General features: G+C 43.3%; 1 pseudogene; it reads right to left on the bottom strand.

The window, feature by feature from the left end:
* The window catches only part of LOC111970937 (tyrosine-protein phosphatase non-receptor type 4-like), a 35,299-nt pseudogene extending 14,484 nt beyond the window's left edge, over positions 1–20,815 (bottom strand).
* Between the last annotated feature and the right edge of the window lie 869 nt (positions 20,816–21,684).

The raw sequence follows: 21,684 nt of genomic DNA on the forward strand, positions 1-21,684 counted from the left end.
AGCGATGAGCATAAGGTCAAAAAACGACAATGCCACATTTAACGAAGAAAGTTTCCGTGCACTATCCAAAAGAAAGAGGCGAAAGACAGAGAGAGACAAGAGAAGGATATACATCGAGAGAGAGAAAGAGAGAAGAGAGAGAGAGAGAGAGAGAGAGAGACGAGAGGTGTAGAATGAGACCCGAGAGAGAAGAGAGAGAGAGAGAGAGAGAGAGGACGAGAAGAACAGAGGAGAGACGATGAGAGAGAGCAAAAAAAACGATCCAAGCCCGAAACAGAACACACCAAACCCACTTCAAAAATTCTGCTCTTTCTAATTCACATGCAGCCCAAGAATAGTGTCTTGTGTCACCATCCTTCCCACTGTACTATGAAGTTGAAAGAGAGAAACGGTGGTAAAATGGCCATATTTTCCTTGATGTTATGTGGAGAAGATTTGCAACATGGCTCAGTCCCATCATCTCGTGTATAACATAACAATGATTCACCATTGTGATGTGCCTGCACCCCAAAACCTACCGCTGAGCTCTTTGGCTTCGGCCAGCCTGCCAAGCTTCCACTCATTATGACGCTTAAATGACAGCCATAAAAAGAAAAGCCTATTTTGTAGCTTCAGGCAAGCAGAAGCTTGTGCTACAGCCCCGGGAGGTATTACATAATAAAAACAAAACGGTTGTTAAGACATAGAAATTAGAGGACGGCTTGTGTGTGTTGTGTGTGTGTGTGTGTGTCGTGTGTGTGTGTGTGTTGTTGTGGTGCCATTGTGTGTGTTGTGTGTGTGCACCACATGTGTGTGTGTGTGTGGTGTGTGTGTGACGATGTGTGTGTGTGTGGTGTGTGTGTGTGTGTGTTCTGCGACTGATATGAACGGACATTCAACCAATCAAGTCCGATGATAAGAGATGCTCATGGCCCACACACACACACACCGGACACACACCGCCCCCGTGCTAACTTTTTCTGGTTTAAATATGAGTAAATATTTTCATAAAAAGAGGCGAAACAACCCCGTTCGCACATCTTTGTATGCTTTATGCTATTTGTTGCAGGTGTAATGCATGAACTAACCCCCAGCCCTTGGGGCTGTAGAGACTACCAAGCCCGTACTTCCATGTTGCTACCCTTGATGAATAAGTAATTACTAAAGCAAAGCAGTAATAAAGAACTTATACTATCAAGAGCATTTTGATACAATATTTCAAGAGCGAGTGTGTGGCAGGTCAATTTCTTCTTTTTGCTGTTCTTTTTGGTCGTAATTGAAAGACTCAGCGGCGTGTTCCATAAATGAGGTTGGAGTCTTGGCCAGGCTGGCCCGAGGCCAAAGAAGCTGCCAGCCTAGGATAGTGTGTCCGCTGGTTGGCGTGGTGTGCGTCTGCCAGACAGAGAGCTCATAGGCATTCCCCAAGAATGTAGAATCTAGGGCTTGATGGAGTTGGCCTAAGGTGTCTTTTGATGGTGAATGGCTGCACTTCTGTGATATTAGCGTCAAACAGATAGAGTGTTTGGGCAGGGCGAGGCTGAGCCCATTGTGCAAGTCTTCTCATACCAAATCCAAAAAGAAAATCTATGCCCTTACCCGTTCCTCTTTCCACTATGGTACTGTGTAAACAGTTGGTTAGTTCAGCGAATAGTCCAGCAGGGTGTCCCATCCACACCGTGTGTGTGTGTTTGCGGTATGACGACATTCAACCCAATCAAGTCTCGATGAAAGAGATGCTCATGGCCCGGTCTTTTGGTTTGAAAATTCAAAAGGCACTCGCACATCTGAGCTGATCTTTGTTGCAGGTGCATGACAACGGCCTTGAGGATCGATATGTAGAGATTATTAAAGAGCAGTGATACTATCAAGAGCAGTGATACTATCAAGAGCAGTGTGCAGGTTTCTTCTTTTTTTCCTGTTCTTTTGGTTTGAAATGACTCAGGGCTGTGTGTGCGTGGGCGTGTGTGGCAGACAGACTTACGGGGTAGAATCTAGGCTGATGGAGTTGGCCTGGGTTGAGGAGGCTGACTTGTGATTGGTAAACGTTTGGCAGGGCGAGGCATGGTCGTGGTAGTTCACATGGTCCAGCAGGTGTCCCACGGAGGACGGCCGCAGGCGCTCTTGTGCAAACTTGGAGTTCCTGCTGAGACAAGAGGAGAGGAGGAGGGAGATGTAAGGTACCCGAGTGTACTGTCACCCAAGGTTATTTAGAGTTACTAGACATCGCTCCTCCTCCTTAACTGTTGATTTGCCCGAATTTCCTTCCCCATCCGTCTCCCCGAAGTGTGCACTTGTTCAGTCCCGCTCATTGATTCGAAACTAAGGAATGTACTGTTTGCTTACATTACGGGTTAGGGCTACTCACTGGTTGGGGGTGCCTGGTGGGGAGCGTGTGGGCAGGCTCTGGGTCTCCAGGCGGTCGTCAGACAGAGAGGCCCTGGAGTTCCGGCTGACTGACTCCCAGTCCATCCCTCCATCCATCAGCCGCCGCACCAATGGCTTACTGGGAGACCTGATGGGTTGATGATATGGAGGTCATTGTTATTGTTAGATTGGATTGCAGCAGGTAAAAAGTTKATCAGATTTCAATTTAGCAGGATGAAAACGGTTTACAACTCATTAGACTTTTGCTCCTTATTCAGTGTAAGATTCCTCCGTCCCCGTCTCTTCATGTTCTCACATTTCTGACGTCATTCTCTTAYTATCAGTAAGCAATAGTGTCACTTCATTTGGGCTTCAGAAAGTGTCTTACCTGGCGAACACCCTGTCCTTGATGCCCTTCTCCTTGCCGTACTGGACAGACTGCACCTCTGTCCTACCACTGCATATAACACAGAAACATGATCTTTTTAACATTTAACGGAACACATTCGTACACCAACCTCTGCCCTCACACTTTCATATCCTGGAGTAAGATGGGACCAAACCAGTGTTGCACTACCTACCACTTAGACATTTTAATGTGTGTAGTMAGCCAGCAGGAAGTATTAATAGGGACACGCCCCAGTGTGTGAAACCACAGCTCTCTGTACTCTGTCACACTATTTGTCAGTCACTCATACGGCGTGACAAGGCATTGGCAAAGCTGAGAGGACTGGTGCTTTGGGTCTCTACTGGCAGTTGTAGGAGGCACAGTAAACATATTCCTGTGTTATGCAAACCAGCCCACACGATTTCTGTGATACGCGGCACAATGGGTCAAATGGCACCGTCGTGATTGGTACAAAAATGTAAATATGCTTCAGCAAAACGATGATGGTGTTATCCTGAGGGCAACACYAATTAGGAAGGACTGGATCTGAACGGAGTGAGTCAGGAGAAATTGAAAGGATTAGGTAATGTGTAGCCTGCACTCTTAGAAAAAAAGGTGCTATCTAGAAGCAAAATGGGTTCTTCYGCTGTCCCCATAGGATAACCCTTTGAAGAACCCCTTTWGGTTCCAGGTAGAACCTTTTGGGGTTTCATGTAGAACCCTTTCCCCAGAGGGTTCTACATGGAACCAAAAAGTGTTCTACCTGGAACCAAACAGGGTTCTCCTATGGGGACAACCGCAGAACCCTTTTTTCTAAGAGAGTAATGTTTTCTCTGGTGAGGTTTAGACACCTTTAGACAGCAGCTATACAGTTACACACACTATCATTGACAAGACTCATGTAAACATTMACAAACAAACATAATCTTAGCGGGAAAAGCTGGTTCTGCCTGCTGGGATCCCAACTTGATCACTGACTCTCTTTCAAAACACATTTMAATATGCAACCTCAGCACCAAGGACCAAATCGGCTAAAGGCTAACGTCACCAGAGACTATGCACTTCCAAATGGCACCATATTCCTATAGTGTAACATCGTTTGACGCGGCTAGTCTAAAGTAAGGCGGCACATAGAGAATAGGGTGCCATTTGGGACACAGTCCACACATTCCCCAGTGCACACCTCACCAGTAGCAGGTACTTGAGGCCAGTTGGGGAAAGGACTGTGCAAAGAAGTTCCTTCTGTGGTGGGTAAGGTCGGTCCAGTCTGAAGAAGGTGTGGGTGCTCTACACAGGCTTCACAGGTCTCTTACAGGCTCGGTAGTATCACCATGTCTAAGGCTAAGTAGCGCTCAACGGCTCCATTTTGGAGAGGGAGGGGAGGGAGGGGAGCGAGAGAAGGACGAGAGACGGAGTAGGGCAATGAGAGAGAGGGAGAGGGAGAGAGTGGGTGAGAGAGAGAACGCGAGAGAGGTCAAGAGAGAGCAGAGGGCGAGTGAGAGAGCGGGAGAGAGAGGGCGAGAGAGACAAAGAATGAGGGGAGCAGATGTATGCGTGAGAGACGGAGAGAATGAGAGAGCGAGAGAGAAGAGAGAGAGAGAGATGAGAGAGAGAGGAGAGGATTTAGTGGTGGGCTCAGCACTTCTTGGTCGTACAGTACAGCATGAAGCATGGTACAGTAGGTGTGTGTGATTATCACACATGATCAGCATGATCACTAGGCACTTTAATAATGCCACTAAGAATGTTTACATATATTGCATTGCTCATCTCATATGTATATACTGTATACTGTATCCTTCACTATCTATTCTTTACTATCTATTGCATCTTAGCCACTCTGTCACTGCTCATCCATATATTTTATACTTATATATTCTCATCCCATTCCTTTGCTAGATTGTGTGTATTAGGTTTTGTTGTGGAATTTGTTAGATATTAGGTTTTGTTGTGGAATTGTTAGATATTAGGTTTTGTTGTGGAATTGTTAGATATTACCTGTTAGATACGGCTGCACTGTCGGATCTAGAAGCTACACTCGCAATAACATCTGCTAACCATGTGTATGTGACCAATAGAATGTGATTGGATTATCACACATGATCAACTGATGTCACACAGATCTAGCTAAAAGAACACGGATACAGAGGAAGAAATCCCCCTTCGACTTGCATAGCTGGCCATGAGATAGCTTCTTCTGGGCCAGACACTATGGTGTGCTTTGTAGGACTGCTCTACTCGGATACATTAATTATCGCGCATGACATCACTTCATCTCGATATCAAGTACTGTACAACTGCTTTCAAAGGTCTCCTTGGCTTGCATTATTCAACCAGGTGTTTTTGTGTGTCTCCCACTACTAGACGCCCTAGTTGGGATCAAATCATTTTAGATTTAGTTTCATATGACCAGCCTAGCACACACACAACGTGCATTATGTATATTATGTATATTATGTGTTATTCATAATGACGAGAGAGAATTTGAGCTCGCACAAGAGTAGGGATGTAAATCCCAGTTGAAACCAGGACATACTTACCAATTCTCTTCTGAGTTGAATAAAAAACTGTCGACATTTAAACGAGATCTTTACAATCTGTAGCCTGAAAGAAAGAAATAGAAGCTTTTGTCACCCATAGGAAGGAATCTCTCCTTTATTTCCTACATAACAGCGAACTTCTCCAGCGTTCTGAAGCCACTGGATAAGCTTAGAGAATACATACTCCCCATGTTATCATCCATAAGAATCCCCTCCATTCTTTAATCAGAAACAAATCATTTTCAGGTGTTCTATAGTTCCATTGTGCCTGCTGGCCTATTTCCCTGGTTCCTTAAAGCATGACTCAGAGAGAGAATCTAAATATAGACCGCACTGTTTCCCAACCTGACACAGTTACGCTATTACTCATTTCTACAGAAGTCTCTTTTCATGAAGATAAACTCTCACTGTGCTGTACCATCAAAGGGAGTAGGGCAAGATCAAACAGCGGGGAGGGGGCTCATGTTGTCACTTTACAGTAGAGCTAGAGTAAGTTATGGTTGAATCTGGGCCATGAAAAGAAGTAGAGCATCGTAAATGCTATTGATTCATAACCACTTTCATGCTATGTTTGCTACTACTGTTTGTTACTTAAGCAGTAAGGCCTGAAGAGGTGTGGTATATGGCCAATATACAATATTCTTAGACACGATGCAACGTGGAGTGCCTGAAAACAGCCCTTGGCTGTGGTATATTGGCCATATATCACAAACCCCRGAGGTGCCTTATTGCTATTATAAACTGGTTACCAATGTAATTAGAACAGTAAAAATAAATGTTTTGTCATACCCGTGGTATACGGTCTGATATACAGTACCGCAGTTGTCAAGCCAATCAGCATTCAGGGCTCGAACCACCCAGTTTATAATACTCTTTAGGTTCTGTGTGTCCCATCCAACGGCTCCCCTATATGGAGAATGTGGCTGAATGTGGAAACACACTCAATTGATTTGACTCACCATGGAAAGCAGTTGATTCGTACCCTGTTCTTATAGACGACAATCCCAGTTGACATCACTCCGATTAAAATCTCCGTGTTGCTTTGATCCTGTAACGGAGGAGGGAAAAAAGGACAGGGAGGATTGTAAGGTGCCCAGACTTCCTGTGGATGGGTTCTACTTAACAGAAACCCTATAGTTGGGCAATGGAGGAGGGCGCTAACCGGCACACTGTCTAATGAAACCACGTCGAAGAAGGTTGATTGGGGAGCATAGTATGCATGCWTCACTCCATTTCACAKCTGAACACTTACCCTCGCATAGTGCAATTCGACTCCATAGAGCTCTAGCGTCCGTGCTGTGTTTAGATAATTGAACTCTGACTGGGCAGGAGGCAGTCCCCTGAAAGGAAAAAGAGTGAGAGTGCGAGATAGGGAGAGAGAGCGACTTTAGTTGGCTCCACACAGGCCATTCAGAGACCCGAGAGTAGGCCACCCCACCATCTACGTGAGAGGCTAAACAATGACAGCCCTTGTTCTGACCTGGGCACAAAGTCTGAGCCGCCTCAACCTCAGCTGCTGTGAACGAGCAGAGTCCATCCCTGTTTAATCTACAAGTTATTTGATATTTTCTGTGCATTTCCCYTTTTACACCAATGTATCCACACACTCACACAATATCAGTTGAGAGATTGCTTCTTACTTGTGTTGCTGATGCTGTTTGGCAATCTCTTTCTCAAAGTCATGTGGTGCGTTGGGGATGAAAGAGTATCCGGAGAGGTAGCCGGGCAAGTTCTCGTCCTGACTGTAGTCCCCTAGCTCAGCTGCAACACAACACAAAGCACACAGTGTGTGAGTGTGTAAGTGTGTAAGTGTGCGTGTGTGACACAAAGCACAATGAAGCCTTTACTCCTCTCCTTCTCTCCCTCCTGCACAGCTCCCATTCATTCACACATTTTCTGGTCAAACTTCTCCTTTGTGTGCAAACGGAAAGAAGCAGGACGTTTGCAGCTTGAGAGGAGCCAAACACTTGCCTTTTTCTGTCAATGTTTAGAAAAGAGAGACAGAGAGACGAGTCCTCCTGCTGAGTGTCTCAGTGTTTCCATACTGTATAAACAGTCAGCCTTCTTGCCAAATCGCACCCTATTCCCTATATAGTGCACTACTTTTGACCAGGGCTCATAGGGTTCTGGTCAAAAATAGTGCACTATATATGGAACAGGGTGCCATTTGGGATARGACGCGTCTTCCATAATGAAAAGGGAGCAGACATGAGGAAGTTGGGGGTTAAGTGCCTCTATTTCCGAAGCACTTTAAGAAAAGTATGTAGCACAATAATGTGAATCAATTAATAAAGAGCCTCGCTCTTTCATTTTAATAGAAACTACATCAGTATGTGAACACAGAGGGAAAATGAACAGTAATAGCCCAGTATACACTAACTATCCTGGTCAGAATTGTGACTGACAGACAGACTGGCACATGTGAAATGTCCTCCATTCTATTGTTGTTATTACAGTAATTGCGGTGAGACCACCTTGGCCACTTTCCATTTCCTCCTGTGACCTCTATACCTCCCATATAGCATGATACGTTTACTACAACCCCACGAGAGTCAGCCAGCCAGTCAGCCAGCCCCAAGTCAGTCAGCCAGCCAGCCAGTCAGTCAGCCAGCCTATTAAGCTAACAACCAATGAGCAGTGTTCTTCTGCCCTGCTGCCAGCCTGGTTGTGGCGATTGTTCTGTTACTCCTCCCCCCTCAGCAGCGTATTGGGGTCAATGTGTAAACAAAGACCCGCAGCAGCCAGGCCACATGAAAGCAGCATCATTACAAGACAAGTACAGTATGAAGTAGTATTACGGTCTGGGGTTTCCAAGCTACTGTAATAGCCTGATTCCCCCCCCGATACCCTCAATGCTTGAAATKCCATGGTGGATATTAGGAGAGAGGTGGGGAAAATACACTACGGAACATGTTCTATCAACAGTACAGTTAGTGACAAGGTTTCAGGCAGAATTTATGCGACCATAAGTCAGTAGTACAGTTCTCGTTGAATAGCTGAGAGGAATAATTGAAGTACTTACACTGAACAGCGTATGAAGCAAGAAGAGTGGCTGTGATGTATGGACACGGCAGCCTGCGAGCCGAGGATTCAGTTATTACTCAAATTCACTACATGAAGATGATTCAAATGTTTGAATAAATCAACCAAATACAGAGCTGTGTGTTTATCAAATCCACACTCACCTTCCACTAAGTATGTCCTGTTTAATCTGCAAAAAGTACTGGTACCTAAAGGGGACCCAAAACAGCAAGATCAATACAGAGCTTTTAAGTCCACTTTAATCAAACTGTATGGAGAATAGCATAGAGGAAGGCCTATAGTGTACTGCTTATTTCTGTCACAATGCCWCCCATTAAGCACTTACCTTGTATACTCCTCCTGAAGTTTATTGGGGTCGGTTACAAAGAATTTAACCCTAAAATTCAAATTGTGTGGAGACCGACCTGAAGAAAAACAAACAACCAGATTAATGGAACTAAACCTAGCGATGAATATAATATTGAATATACTAAAGAATATTCCAAATGTGTCAAACATACTTTTTAATTGCTTTCTAATCGGTTTGATTGGATCCAGCCACCTCTGTAAAATATGGATAGAGCCAACCGCAGACACAGTACGGGACAAGAGGGAAAATAGGCCATAAAGAAATTAAGATACATTTTTACTCAAAACATTAGAGTAAGTTCAGAATAGAAATCAAACTGTCCTGCGAGATAGCATCATCAAAAATATACATACATATCAAAGTCTGAATTTCAGCAGTCACAAATGAATATTTGCATTGTTATTTTGTGAACTTTCAGAAACACAATCTGTAGCCTCTAAACACTGTATTCTAGCCGCTGTTTCAACTCTATTGTTTGCYGATCATGGCCCATAACCTTCTTAGTATCTCAAACTGTTTGCTGCAGAAACGCCACAGTTTGCTGACAGGGCTGGAGAGAGCCTATTCATGAGATGCTGRTATGCTGCCAATCAGAGTGTTTGAGGGGATCAGCCAGAGCAGGGCTCGGCGTAGATCCGCTAATCCTGATCACATAATAATTWGTAATTTCGGAAGCCAGTTGATTTGGAGATCAGTGATTCTGCYCCGTCCGACTGCAATGTAYTCTAACGTGCACAATCTCAGGTGGCCTCACCTGATCTGTTGCGACAGCCTGTTGAAATAAACGAGACAATCAAYCAGCTCGCTAATTACCTAGCGTACGCAAGATTTGGTTCTGGGTTCTGATAAGAGGCCTCACCTGACTGTCTGAGGAGTCGTCGGCCAGCTGTAGGCCGAAGTAGTCTCTCTCCGTCAGCTCCAGGTGTTTGAACACTACATCCAGCAGGACCTGTCCTTGATCGTGCTTCTGCAGGGAGAGAAACCAGACAAGACCGTCAAAATTCTGTAGTACAGATATATGACTATCTCATAATAAAGATGACTGAAGCAACGTAGGACTGAGAAGTGRGTTGGCCATAAAGTGATTGACACCTCCAATACAGAGTAGCCTAAAAATACTTCATTGATAGAGGGCTGTTGCAAAACTATCACATAACTATATGTAATGCTTACCCTACTGGGTTTCTAACTGGAGGTTGGGCATTGCAAGGCCTCAAAGCTGCTTTCTAGAAGTGTCAGGGCAATGTGCAACCACAGGCATCCGGAACACAGAACCAGACCATSTATTATTTACAGAGAGCTGGGAGAAGGAAGGAACACAAACTATACTACACACAGTGACTTCTCTTTGCCTGATTTGATTGGCCCATGTCATATAGGCTACCCACTAGGCTACTAGTAAGTAGTAGGAAGACCATTGGTCCGCACATGGAGCCTTGAGGAACACCATACTTCTCAATCTCAACTGAGGCTCCGCAATCACAGTCTACCCTGTCTCTTATACACATCTAGATGTGTATAAGAGACAGGTAGTAGGAAGACCATTGGTCCGAACATGGAGCCTTGAGGAACACCATACTTCTCAATCTCAACTGAGGCTCCACAATCACAGTCTACCTTGTAATGCCAACCAGGCAGGAAAGCAGAAAAAGCACGTTTCAATCACCTAACTACATATACCAATCTCTCGGTAATGTAAAGAAACTGGGCCAACCAGTTGACTGGCATGTTTCAGTGAAACAGTGATTTCCATGGAGCTTCACTATGACCCCCATGCACTGAAACGGAAGTACTTCCCTGACTGTGTTTGACTGTGTCACTGGCGTTAAGTGATCAATAATGTTGAGGAAGTTAATAATAACTGAAAACATTCAGTATCTGCATAAATAAGTAAACACCACAAGGGCTGTGGCAGTCATGACATTTTGTCAGCCGGTTATTGTCYTGCAATAGTAAYAAGGATGTAATTGAATTTAGCTGAATGAAATAGAAGGATATTTTTCCCATTAAGTGGATATGTTGAGGGTAAAAGTGATCATTTGAAACAGGTCCTATACACTAGATTTTGAGTTATTTGGCAACCTTAGTTGTGAATGARACAAKCCTTAATGTCTCAGAAATRAAAACATATATGGGATGCATGATGCGACTATAGGKTATTGATGATTTGAGAGAGTCGCTAAAAAAAAGAAGCTTGCGCTCCGTTCCCTGCATCAGGCTGCACAGCTGTTCTCTCATCAAGTGATCKTATTTTCACCCGTCAGACTATTCTAAATMTAATCTTGTTTAATYTGTAAAATTAGTTTCGATTTAGATTGGCCCATTATCAAAAGGGCGGGAACAGGGGCGAGGGGGAAAAAAATGCAATGCTTCCGTATGCACGCGAATAGACTTTTCGGTTTATAGCGGAGCTGTGCTAAATACAGTTGAAGTGGAAGTTTACATACACTTAGGTTGGAGTCATTAAACTTGTTTTTCAACTCTACAAATTTCTTGTTAACAAACTATAGTTTTGGCAAGTCGGTTAGGACATCAACTTTGTGCATGACACAAGTCATTTTTCCAACTATTGTTAACAGACAGATTATTTAACTCATAATTCACTGTATCACAATTCCAGTGGGTCATAAGTTTACATACACTAAGTTGTCTTGCCTTTAAACAGCTTGGAAAATTCCAGAAAATTATGTCATGGGTTTAGAAGCTTCTGATAGGCTAATTGACATCATTTGAGTCAATTGAGGGTGTACCTGTGGATGTTTCAAGGCCTACCTTCAAACTCAGTACTCTTTGCTTGACATATGGGAAAATCAAAAGAAATCAGCCAAGACCTCCGAAAAAAAATCGTAGAGCTCCACAAGTCCGGTTCATCCTTGGGAGCAATTTCAAACGGCTGAAGTACACGTTCATCTGTCAAACAATAGTACGCAAGTATAAACACCATGGGACCACGTAGCCGGCATACCGCTCAGGAAGGAGACGCGTTCTGTCTCCTGGAGTTAACGACTTTAGTGAGAAAAGTGCAAATCAATCCCAGAACAACGGCAAAGGGCAAAAAGTATGGGTCAAAAGTTATATCCACAGTAAAACGAGTCCTATATCAACATAACTGAAAGCGCGCTCAGCAAGGAAGAAGCCACTGCTCAAACCGCCATAAAATAGCCAGACTACAGTTTGCCACTGCACATGGGGACAAGATCGTACTTTTTGAGAAATGTCATCTGGTCTGATGAAACAAAAATAGAACTGTTTGGCCTATAACCATCATTATGTTTGGAGGAAAAAGGGGGGCTTGCAAGCCGAAGAAAACACATCCCAACCATGAAGCACGGGGGTGGCAGCATATGTTGTGTGGGTGCTTTGCTGCAGGAGGGACTGGTGCACTTCAAAATAGATGGCATCGTGAGGAAGGAAAATTATGTGGATATATTGAGAGCAACATCTCAAGACATCCGCCAAATGGACAATGACCCCAAGCATACTTCCAAAGTTGTGGCAAAATGGCTTAAGGACAACAACGTCAAGGTATTGGAGTGGCCATCACAAAGCCTGACCTCAATCCTATAGAAAATGTGTGGCAGAACTGAAAAAGTGTGTGCGATCAAGGAGCCTACAAACTAACTCAGTTACACAGCTTCTGTCAGGAGGAATGGGCCAAAAGTCACCAACTTATTGTGGGAACTTTGTGGAAGCTACCCGAAACGTTTCACACAAGTTAAACAATTTAAGGCAACGCCAAATACTAATTGAGTATATGTAAAGTCTGACCCACTGGATGGATGAAAGAAATAAAAGCTGAAATAAAAATTCTCTCTACTATTATTCTGACATTTCACATTCTTAAATAAAGTGGTTATCCTAACTGACCTAAGACAGGGAATTGTTACTAGGATAAATGTCAGGAATTGTGAAAACTGAGTTTAAATGTATTTGGCTAAGGTGTATGTAAACTTCGTCTTCAACTGTATGAGCAGCTGAGAAATAAATATAACACTTAATTCGAGTCTACACATCGACCGCTGTTTGAGGAGCATGCTGTCGCTGCGAGACAGGTGATATTCCGCGCCAAATCTGTATTCCATGGCTCTCCAACCATGTTCTGCCGCTACCAGGACTTAATTTGCGAAACAAAGTGAAATCGGTAAAGGAACATCAATATGAAACATATTTCACTAAACTGCGCGCTGAAGAAAGCAATAAACGAGAGAGAGGAGATGGAAACGCACGGTGGTGGAGTATTATGTAGCTAAAGGAATGAAGGGAGAGAGGAGGAGATGGAAAGCACGGTGTTGAGTATTATGTAGCTAAAGGAATGAAGGAGAGAGAGGAGGAGATGGAAACGCACGGTGTTGAGATATTATGTAGCTAAAGGAATGAAGGAGAGAGAGGAGGAGATGGAAAGCACAGTGGTGAGATATTATGTAGCTAAAGGAATGAAGGAGAGAAGGAGGAGATGGAAAAGCACGGTTTGAGTATTATGTAGCTAAAGGAATGAAGGAGAGAGAGGAGGAGATGGAAGAGAGGACAAGATGGAAACGCAAGGTGGTGAGATATTATGTAGCTAAAAGGTCATGTCACACATTAACAATATATACATAAAAATAATATATATTACTAGGGCATTGAAATAAAAATGCACTATAATTGTAGGCTAACTAATAGCTACCCTGCACAACCAATAGCTCGCCTAGGGCTATAATTCCCTCCCAGATTGGTGGATAGAAATGTTGGAGCGTAGCATAAGGTAACCAGTCTATCCAGTATGGAGGATGATACACTCAAAGCCAATTTTTCGAATGTGTTTATTTTGGTGTTTAAACTTCTATGGCTGCAGGGCAGTATTGAGTAGCTTGGATGAAAGGGTGCCCAGAAGGTGCCCATACTAAAATGGCTGCTCCTCAGTCCCCGTGCTAGTATATGATTATTATTAGTATATGGATAGAAACACCCTGAAGTTTCATAAACTGTTTGAATGATGTCTGTGAGTATAACAGAACTATATGGCAGGCAAAAACCTGAGAAAAAATCCAAACAGGAAGTGGGAAATCTGAGGTTGGTCGATTTTTCAAACCAGCCCTATTGAATACAACAGGGATATGGATGAGTTTGCACTTCCTACGGCTTCCACTAGATGTCAACGGTCTGTAGAACCTTGTCTGATGCCCTACTGTGAAGTGGGGCGAAGGAGACAGGAATTAGTCAGGGCTACCATGACTGACTAACAAACATTTCCATCGCACATCTGAAGTCAATGTAATTCTCCGGTTCGACATTTTTGAAGATTTATGTTAAACATTCTAAAGATTGATTCAATACATCGTTTGACATGTTTCTCTAACTGTTACGGAACTTTTTGACATTTCGTCTGCTTTTAATGAAGCGCGCTTCTGACTTTGGATTTGTTTACCAAACACGCTAACAAAAATAGCTATTTGGACATAAATTATGGACATTACGAACAAAACAAACATTCTTGTTGAAGTGGGAGTCCTGGGAGTGCATTCCGATGAAGATCAGCAAAGGTAAGTGAAGATTTATAATGCTTTTTATGAGTTTGTTGACTGCACAATTTGGCGGGTAACTGTATGGCTTCCTTTTGTGGTTGAACGCTGGTCTCAGATTATTGAATATTGTGCTTTGCCGTAAAGCTTTTTGAAATCTGACACAGCGGTTGCATTAAGAACAAGTGTATCTTTATTCTATGTAACATGTTGTATCTTTCATAAGGTTATGATGAGTATTTATGTTATTTGATGTGGCTCTCTGCAATTTCTCCGGATATTTTGGAGCATTTCTGAAATGGCGCCAATGTAAACTGAGGTTTTTGATATATAATATAACTTTATCGAACAAAACATATATGTATTGTAACATGAAGTCCTATGAGTGTCATCTGATGAAATCATCAAAGGTTAGTGATTCATTTTATCTATTTCTGCTTTTTGTGACTCCTGTCTTTGGCTGGAAAAATGCTGAATTTTTCTGTGAGTTGGTGGTGACTAACATAATCGTTTGTGGTGCTTTCGGCTGGTATAAGATACATGTATGTTTGAGGATTTTAATTATGAGATTGCTGTTGTTTGAATTTGGCGCCTGTGTAACGGATGTGAAATGGCTAGCTAGTTAGCGGTGGTGCGTGCTAATAGCCTTTCAATCGGTTATGTTACTGTGCTCTGAGACTTGAAGTAGTGGTTCCCCTTGCTCTGCAAGAGCGTGGCTTTTGTGGGAGCGATGGGTAACGATGCTTCGTGGGTGACTGTTGTTGATGTGTGCAGAGGGTCCCTGGTTCGAGCCGGGTATGGGCGAGGGGACGGACGTAAAGTTATACTGTTACATTGATGCTGTTGACCCGGATCACTGGTTGCTGCGGAAAAGGAGGAGGTTGAAGGGGGTGAGTGTAACGGATGTGAAATGGCTAGCTAGTTACGGTGGTGCGCGCTAATAGCTTTTTCAATCGGTTACGTCACTTGCTCTGAGACCTTGAAGTAGTGGTTCCCCTTGCTCTGCAAGAGCCGCGGCTTTTGTGGAGCGATGGGTAACGATGCTTCGTGGGTGACTGTTGTTGATGTGTGCAGAGGGTCCCTGGTTCGCGCCCGGGTRGGGGCGAGGGGACGGACGTAAAGTTAAACTGTTACACCTGCACTTTCACTGGCTGTTGTCATATTGATCCCGTTAACGGGATTGCAKCCATAAGAYGTTTTAATAGGCTAGACCTATTATGGACCAAAGACATCTTAAATCTGTTTAGTTTTTTTGCCATGCGTAATATGCYGTAGGCTAAGTTGTATAACGGCACAAATATCGTTTTGATTCATAAGCTCTTAATATGCGTATGGGTGTTTTGAATGAATCATCAACCTTAGAAAGCGCTGTCCATTACATTGTGTTAGGCTTGGAAACAACATCCACAACGACCATGTTTCACACTCAGTTTCAACCTGCTGTTGAACTCCTTTCTTCAAATTGATCATCACAGTGAGGCGAGTTTAAAAGCACATACTGTTTTGATGATAAGTGTTGGATGTGATTTTAGATTGCATTTGCATTGATGTCAGAGTGGTTAGAGGAACAATAAAGCCCTGAGGTCCAGGCCATTAGGACCTGATGGATGGACAATAGAGCCCTGAGTACCAGGCCATTAAGACCTGATGGAGGAACAATAGAGCCCTGAGTACCAGGCCATTAGGACCTGATGGAGGAACAATAGAGCCCTGAGTACCAGGCCATTATAGGACCTGATGGAGGAACAACAGAGCCCTGAGTACCAGTCCATTAGCACCCCGACCGTTAGCGAGTTGGGTACAACCACAACATGTCCAGAGTGCATAAGAGGAGATTACAGGTCACGTGGAATTTTACTACAGTCATCATGACTCATGACTGCCGGTGGGGCGGTAATACGGTAACCGCAACAGCCCTAAACACCACACACACGTCTACGTGGCGCCAACGGGTGAGATCAGAGTGCTGTGCGTCAACCTGGAGATGAGCTCTAACCATAGCGGTCAGCAGGTCATACTCTCTCCAGCCACTAGGCRAATGCACAGCAGCCACGTTGGGGAACCAAACTACCAGCTAACGACGGGCTTTACTGAAACACTGAAGCTCTCCAGCTCCAGAAGTTAAACAGATGCCTGTTAGAAGCCTTCTTGTAGATTCCCTGTGCAGTGCAAGTATTGGAGGTGGTGCATGCATGGCAGTAGAATGCCAGTGGGTATGACGAAGGAGCTGTCAGTTGTCATTTAGTACTGACTTCACCTGTGTATACATGATGCGTGTCTGTGCACACTGGATGGTTCCCAGAGGATAGAACCGACATCACCGCCAACAAACCATATGAAACACATATGCACACAAACATGAGGGCCTGTATTCACCTAATCCTGACTGGCAGTGAAGCATTGACCTAGTTTAGCCCTACATGGCACTAGTAAAGACAAAGGACTCCATAATGGCAGCTCTGTAGTCCCTGAAATGGACTCATCTTAATTCATGACCAGGGGATTAGTGGGCAGCAGCAGAGTAGATTTGACCCAGAACAGAACAAAGAGTATCGGGGCAACAGAGATGGTCGGGGGTTAGACTGAGGTGCTGTGGGTGTGTGTTATAATTAGGGGGAATGCACTAACATCGTGCCTCTCTGCCCCCGTTCCCCACAGTACACCTCACGGGCCAGATATCCCCCACGCTTGGCTTGGAAAAGCCATTGTGATGTTTGCAGTTCAGTCCTGGTAAGTGTTTACTCCATTGGCTAGTGACCCCTGGAGTCTCCTTTAAAACCAGAATGCCAGACATTCTGCTATGTCTCTGCTATGCTGCTATTAATGACAGATATCTAAAATTACCCAGGCTCCTTTGGTCCCTACTACTACAATGCATCTGTACTTTAATGTCTAATTCCACCACATTTCAGCCACATTTTCATTATCTCCAGCACAATACCAGTGTCTATATACTAWAGTGAATTTGGAAAGTATTCAGACCCCTTGACGTTTTCCACATTTTGTTACGTTACAGCCTTATTTTGAAATGGAWTATATTAAATGTTTTTCCTCATCAATCTACACACAATAGCCCATAATGACAAAGTGAAAACAGGMTTTTAGAAATGTTTGCACATTTATTTAAAAACATTCTCATAAATACCTTATTTACATAAGTATTCAGACACTTTGCTATGAGACTCGAAATTGAGCTCAGATGCATCCTGCTTCCATTGATCATCCTTCAGAAGTTTCTACAACTTGATTGGAGTCAACATGTGGTCAATTCAATTGATTGGACATGATTTGGAAAGGCACACACCGGTCTATATAAGGTCCCACAGTTGACAGTGAATGTCAGAGCAAAAACCAAGCCATGAGGTCGAAGGAATTGTCTGTAGAGCTCCGAGACAGGATTGTGTCAAGGCACAGATCTGGGAAATGGTACTAAAAATGTCTGCAGCATTGAAGATCCCAAAGAACACAGTGACCTCCATCATTCTTAAATGGAAGAAGTTTGGAACCACCAAGGTACAGAGAGATCCTTGATGAAAACCTGCTCCAGAGTGCTCACTTTCTCAGACTGAGGCGAAGGTTCACCTTCCAACAGGACAACAACCCTAAGTACACAGCCAAGACAACGAAGMAGTGGCTTTGGGACAAGTCTCTGAATGTTCTTGAGTGGRCCAGCCAGAACCCTGACTTGAACCCGATCAAACATCTCTGGAGAGACCTGAAAATAGCTGTGCAGCAATGCTCCCCATCCAACTTGACAGAGCTTGATAAGTTCTGCAGAGAAGAATGGGAGAAACTCCCCAAATACAGGTGTGCCAAGCTCATAGCGTCATACCGAAAAAATTATTGAGGCTGTAATCGCTGCCAAAGGTGCTTCAACAAAATACTGAATAAAGGGTCCGAATACTTTTGTAAATGTGATATTTCATTATTTGTAAATTTTTTAATATGCAAAAAATACAAAAAACCTGTTCACTTTGTCATTATTGGGTATTGTGTATAGATTGATGATGAAAAAAAAAAGATTTAATCCATTTTAGAATAAGGCTGTAACTTAACAAAATCTGGAAAAAGTCAAGGGGTATGAATTAGGGATGCACGATATATCGGTGAACATTTGTCTAGTTTAACGAGGAAGTGCAAAACCGATACATACCTATATACCTATATAACGTACATGGAGTAATGACTGCTGTGTGGATTGAGCAGTCAACAAGTCGAGCAGTCATTTGAAAGAGTAACAAGATTTCAGAGAGATAACTCAAAGGCGAAATCCATTAAAGACCAGATAATGGAATTCATTGCCCTTGATAATCAACCGTTCTCTGTCGTGGGTGATGTTGGCTTTTGACGAATGGCCGAGCACGGTACACACTACCAAGCGCGCTATTTTTCAGATGTTGCCCTACCAGAGTTACACAGTAACAACGTCACTGCTATTAGCTTCACGACATACATACTATGGAACACCGTTTGGGTCTTTGCGTGTCAAAAAAGATACAGTAGCACTGTCAAAGCTGTACAAAAAAGTCTGCAAACACCGGCCATGTGTTTACAATAGCGCGTTGTTAATAAAGCATCATTTGTTCGACCGCAACTTCTGGGGTAGCTAGCTTTAGCTTGGTACCTAGCTAGCACCAATACAACCTGCCTGAAAACAATGACCAGTAGAAACTGCAGTCATTTTCATTATTCTTAGCAATGATTTAGGAATCCTTGTAAGTATTAGCTAGGTTGCCACTTGTTGTTCGCCTATTGAAATTTAAGTTCATGAAAATAAATAGCTAGCCAGCTACTTAACCCTGTTGCCCAAAGCGAACGTTATAAGCGGCCGGCTAGCTTTATCTGGCTAATGAGGCTCGACCGCACCGGGTTATGTGTTGTGAAGCTAGCCACAATACGGATTAGGCACAATAGTGTCGTTTGCGGTTTGCCTTCAAAATAAAAGTATGTCATTGACAGTGATGCAAATGAATACAAATAGTAGAATTGTCATACTTTTAGTTTGAAGGCTAACAGCAAAGTCCACTATTGTGGCTAATCCTTATTGTGGCTAGCTTCACATAGATGGGTCCGATCACCATTAATCAAATAAGAACTGTCTCATATATTAGGGTTATTTTAGATGATGACACCTAGCTATATAGTTAACTAGCTAACTATAGCTACTGAAACAGATTATGTCGTTTTGCTATGTTTTTGGGGAAGAACATTGTTTGCATRRATGAGCTATCTAGCTTTTTTTATGACCAGCACTGTAGGTGTGCGAGACAACTTTACCAGCATCATAGCAGACGTATCAATGAATCGTCGTGACATATGAAATACGAGTGATAGTGTAATCAATGTGTAATTACTACGTAAAAAATGTATGAACGCGTTAAATTATTAAGTGACGTGCAGTCATATTCAGGTCCTGATTGGTCAACAAGCTTATTTGGCACGCCTAATAGTGTTAAATAGTATATTTTTTGACAGGCAAAGACCCAAACGGCGTTCCATAGAAATCCCGGTTGAGAATGAAACGACTTAACAAATAAACCACAAAACAGCACAGCAAGTAAGTGAAAGAAATATGTCTTGATGTTTTACTGGTAATGGGGACATACGTAAATGCCAATAAAATAACTTTTTGGTCAGTGTGGTGTGTGTGTGTAACCTTTATTTAACTAGGCAAGTCAGTTAAGAACAAATTCGTATTTGCAATGACGGCCTACCCCCTGCCAAACCCGGACGACGCTGGGCCAATTGTGCACCGCACTATGGGACTCCCAATCACCGCCGGATGTGATACAGCCTGGATTCGAACAAGGACTGTAGTGACGCCTCTTGCACTAAGATGCAGTGCCTTAGACCGCTGCGTCCATGTGTGTGTGTTAACTATTTAACTGTACTAGAATGCTTAAAAGGGAGCTAAAATMTTAAATATCTGTATTGTTTTTTGGGCAAGGAAAATATCGCATATCGGTATCGGCCAAAAATGTAATATCGGTGCATCACTAGTCTGAATACTTRCCGAATGCACTGTATGTGAAAAACATTTTGTAGAAAAATATTTAAGTTAAAAAGTTCTACCCCGATGACATTTTTTAAAGATTTGTGGGGAAAAGGAAACACCCTCCCTCTGGCTAGAAATTCACTGCAGGTTTTGAAAATCACAATTTTTCTTAGTTTTAATCTTACTCTGTGATGTCACAGAGAAGCATTTTTTTAGGTCATTCCTTATCTTTTTAACTACAGATCATAGAATCACACCATTTTCACATATTCAGACACTGGTATGGTTCTGGAGGTAATGAATATGAGATTGAAAAGTGGCAGAATTGCCCTTTAAACAGAGTCCAATTTATCTTTATAGGCCTACTTGGTTATTGCGTAGCCTATTGATAGACAACTGGTCTGGGGAAGAGAGAGAAGGCCCTAACCCAGCCATTCTCTATGGTGAGATGTATGGCTGTAGAGTCAGTGTAGATGCTGGGAGTAGTATAGTACAGTACTTACATTAACTTTGAAGGCTTGAACTGTGTTATCCAGCAGAAGAACATTACAGACCACCTCTGTGTGKTGCCTGTCTTGTGCCAGCTCTGATGCTCGGACATTGTCGTTACTGCCAGCTGGCAACCGGGAGCGTGAGGTCATTACTGTCCACACTGGGTCTGCAACACAGAGAAACAAAACAGCAGGGTGAGGGACCTTATATTATACTGCATTTAAATACATTACATTGTTCCAGAGTGGCGCAGCGGTCTAAGGCACAGCATCTCAGTGCTAGAGGCGTCACTACAGACCCTGGTTCGATACCGGGCTATATCACAACCGGCCGTGATCGGGAATCCCATAGGGCGGCGCAAAATTGGCCTTGCATCGTCCGGTTTAGGGGAGGGTTTGGCCGGGATAGGAATTTGTTCTTAATTGACTTGTTTAGTTAAATAAAGGTTAAATAAAAATAAAAATTCTGCAATGGAGAATGGTTAGCCTCCTCTTCAACACCAGTATAACATTTTTCAAAATGTTGTTCATTTTCATAATTTTTTTTAAACAGTCGGCAACAGCATATTTGAGTCAAGTAAAAAGAATAAAGACAACGCACTCCTCTTTAAATCTGTGACTGACGCTGATGATGTCATACTTCATTCTAGTATTATCTAGAAAGAGATCCCRGTCAGATGCAAGGCCCTTGGTCCTTTATGGTCCATGCTCTTACAGTCAGGCTGCAGTACAATGAAAGGATTCAGTGAGGCATGACCCAGTTCACTACCGCTGGGAGGAAGAGAGCTGCACACACTAAAGAGGACTTCCCCAGGAGGGTTAGCAGTCTTCACGTCCCCACCAGAGTTCCCACAGAGACACACACTCCTTTATGGTCCATGCTCTTACAGTCAGGCTGCAGTACAATGAAAGGATTCAGTGAGGCATGACCCAGTTCACTACCGCTGGGAGGAAGAGAGCTGCACACACTAAAGAGGACTTCCCCAGGAGGGTTAGCAGTCTTCACGTCCCCACCAGAGTTCCCACAGAGACACA

Source organism: Salvelinus sp. IW2-2015, linkage group LG12 (assembly GCF_002910315.2).
Source record: "Salvelinus sp. IW2-2015 linkage group LG12, ASM291031v2, whole genome shotgun sequence".
Classification (NCBI taxonomy): domain Eukaryota; kingdom Metazoa; phylum Chordata; class Actinopteri; order Salmoniformes; family Salmonidae; genus Salvelinus; species Salvelinus sp. IW2-2015.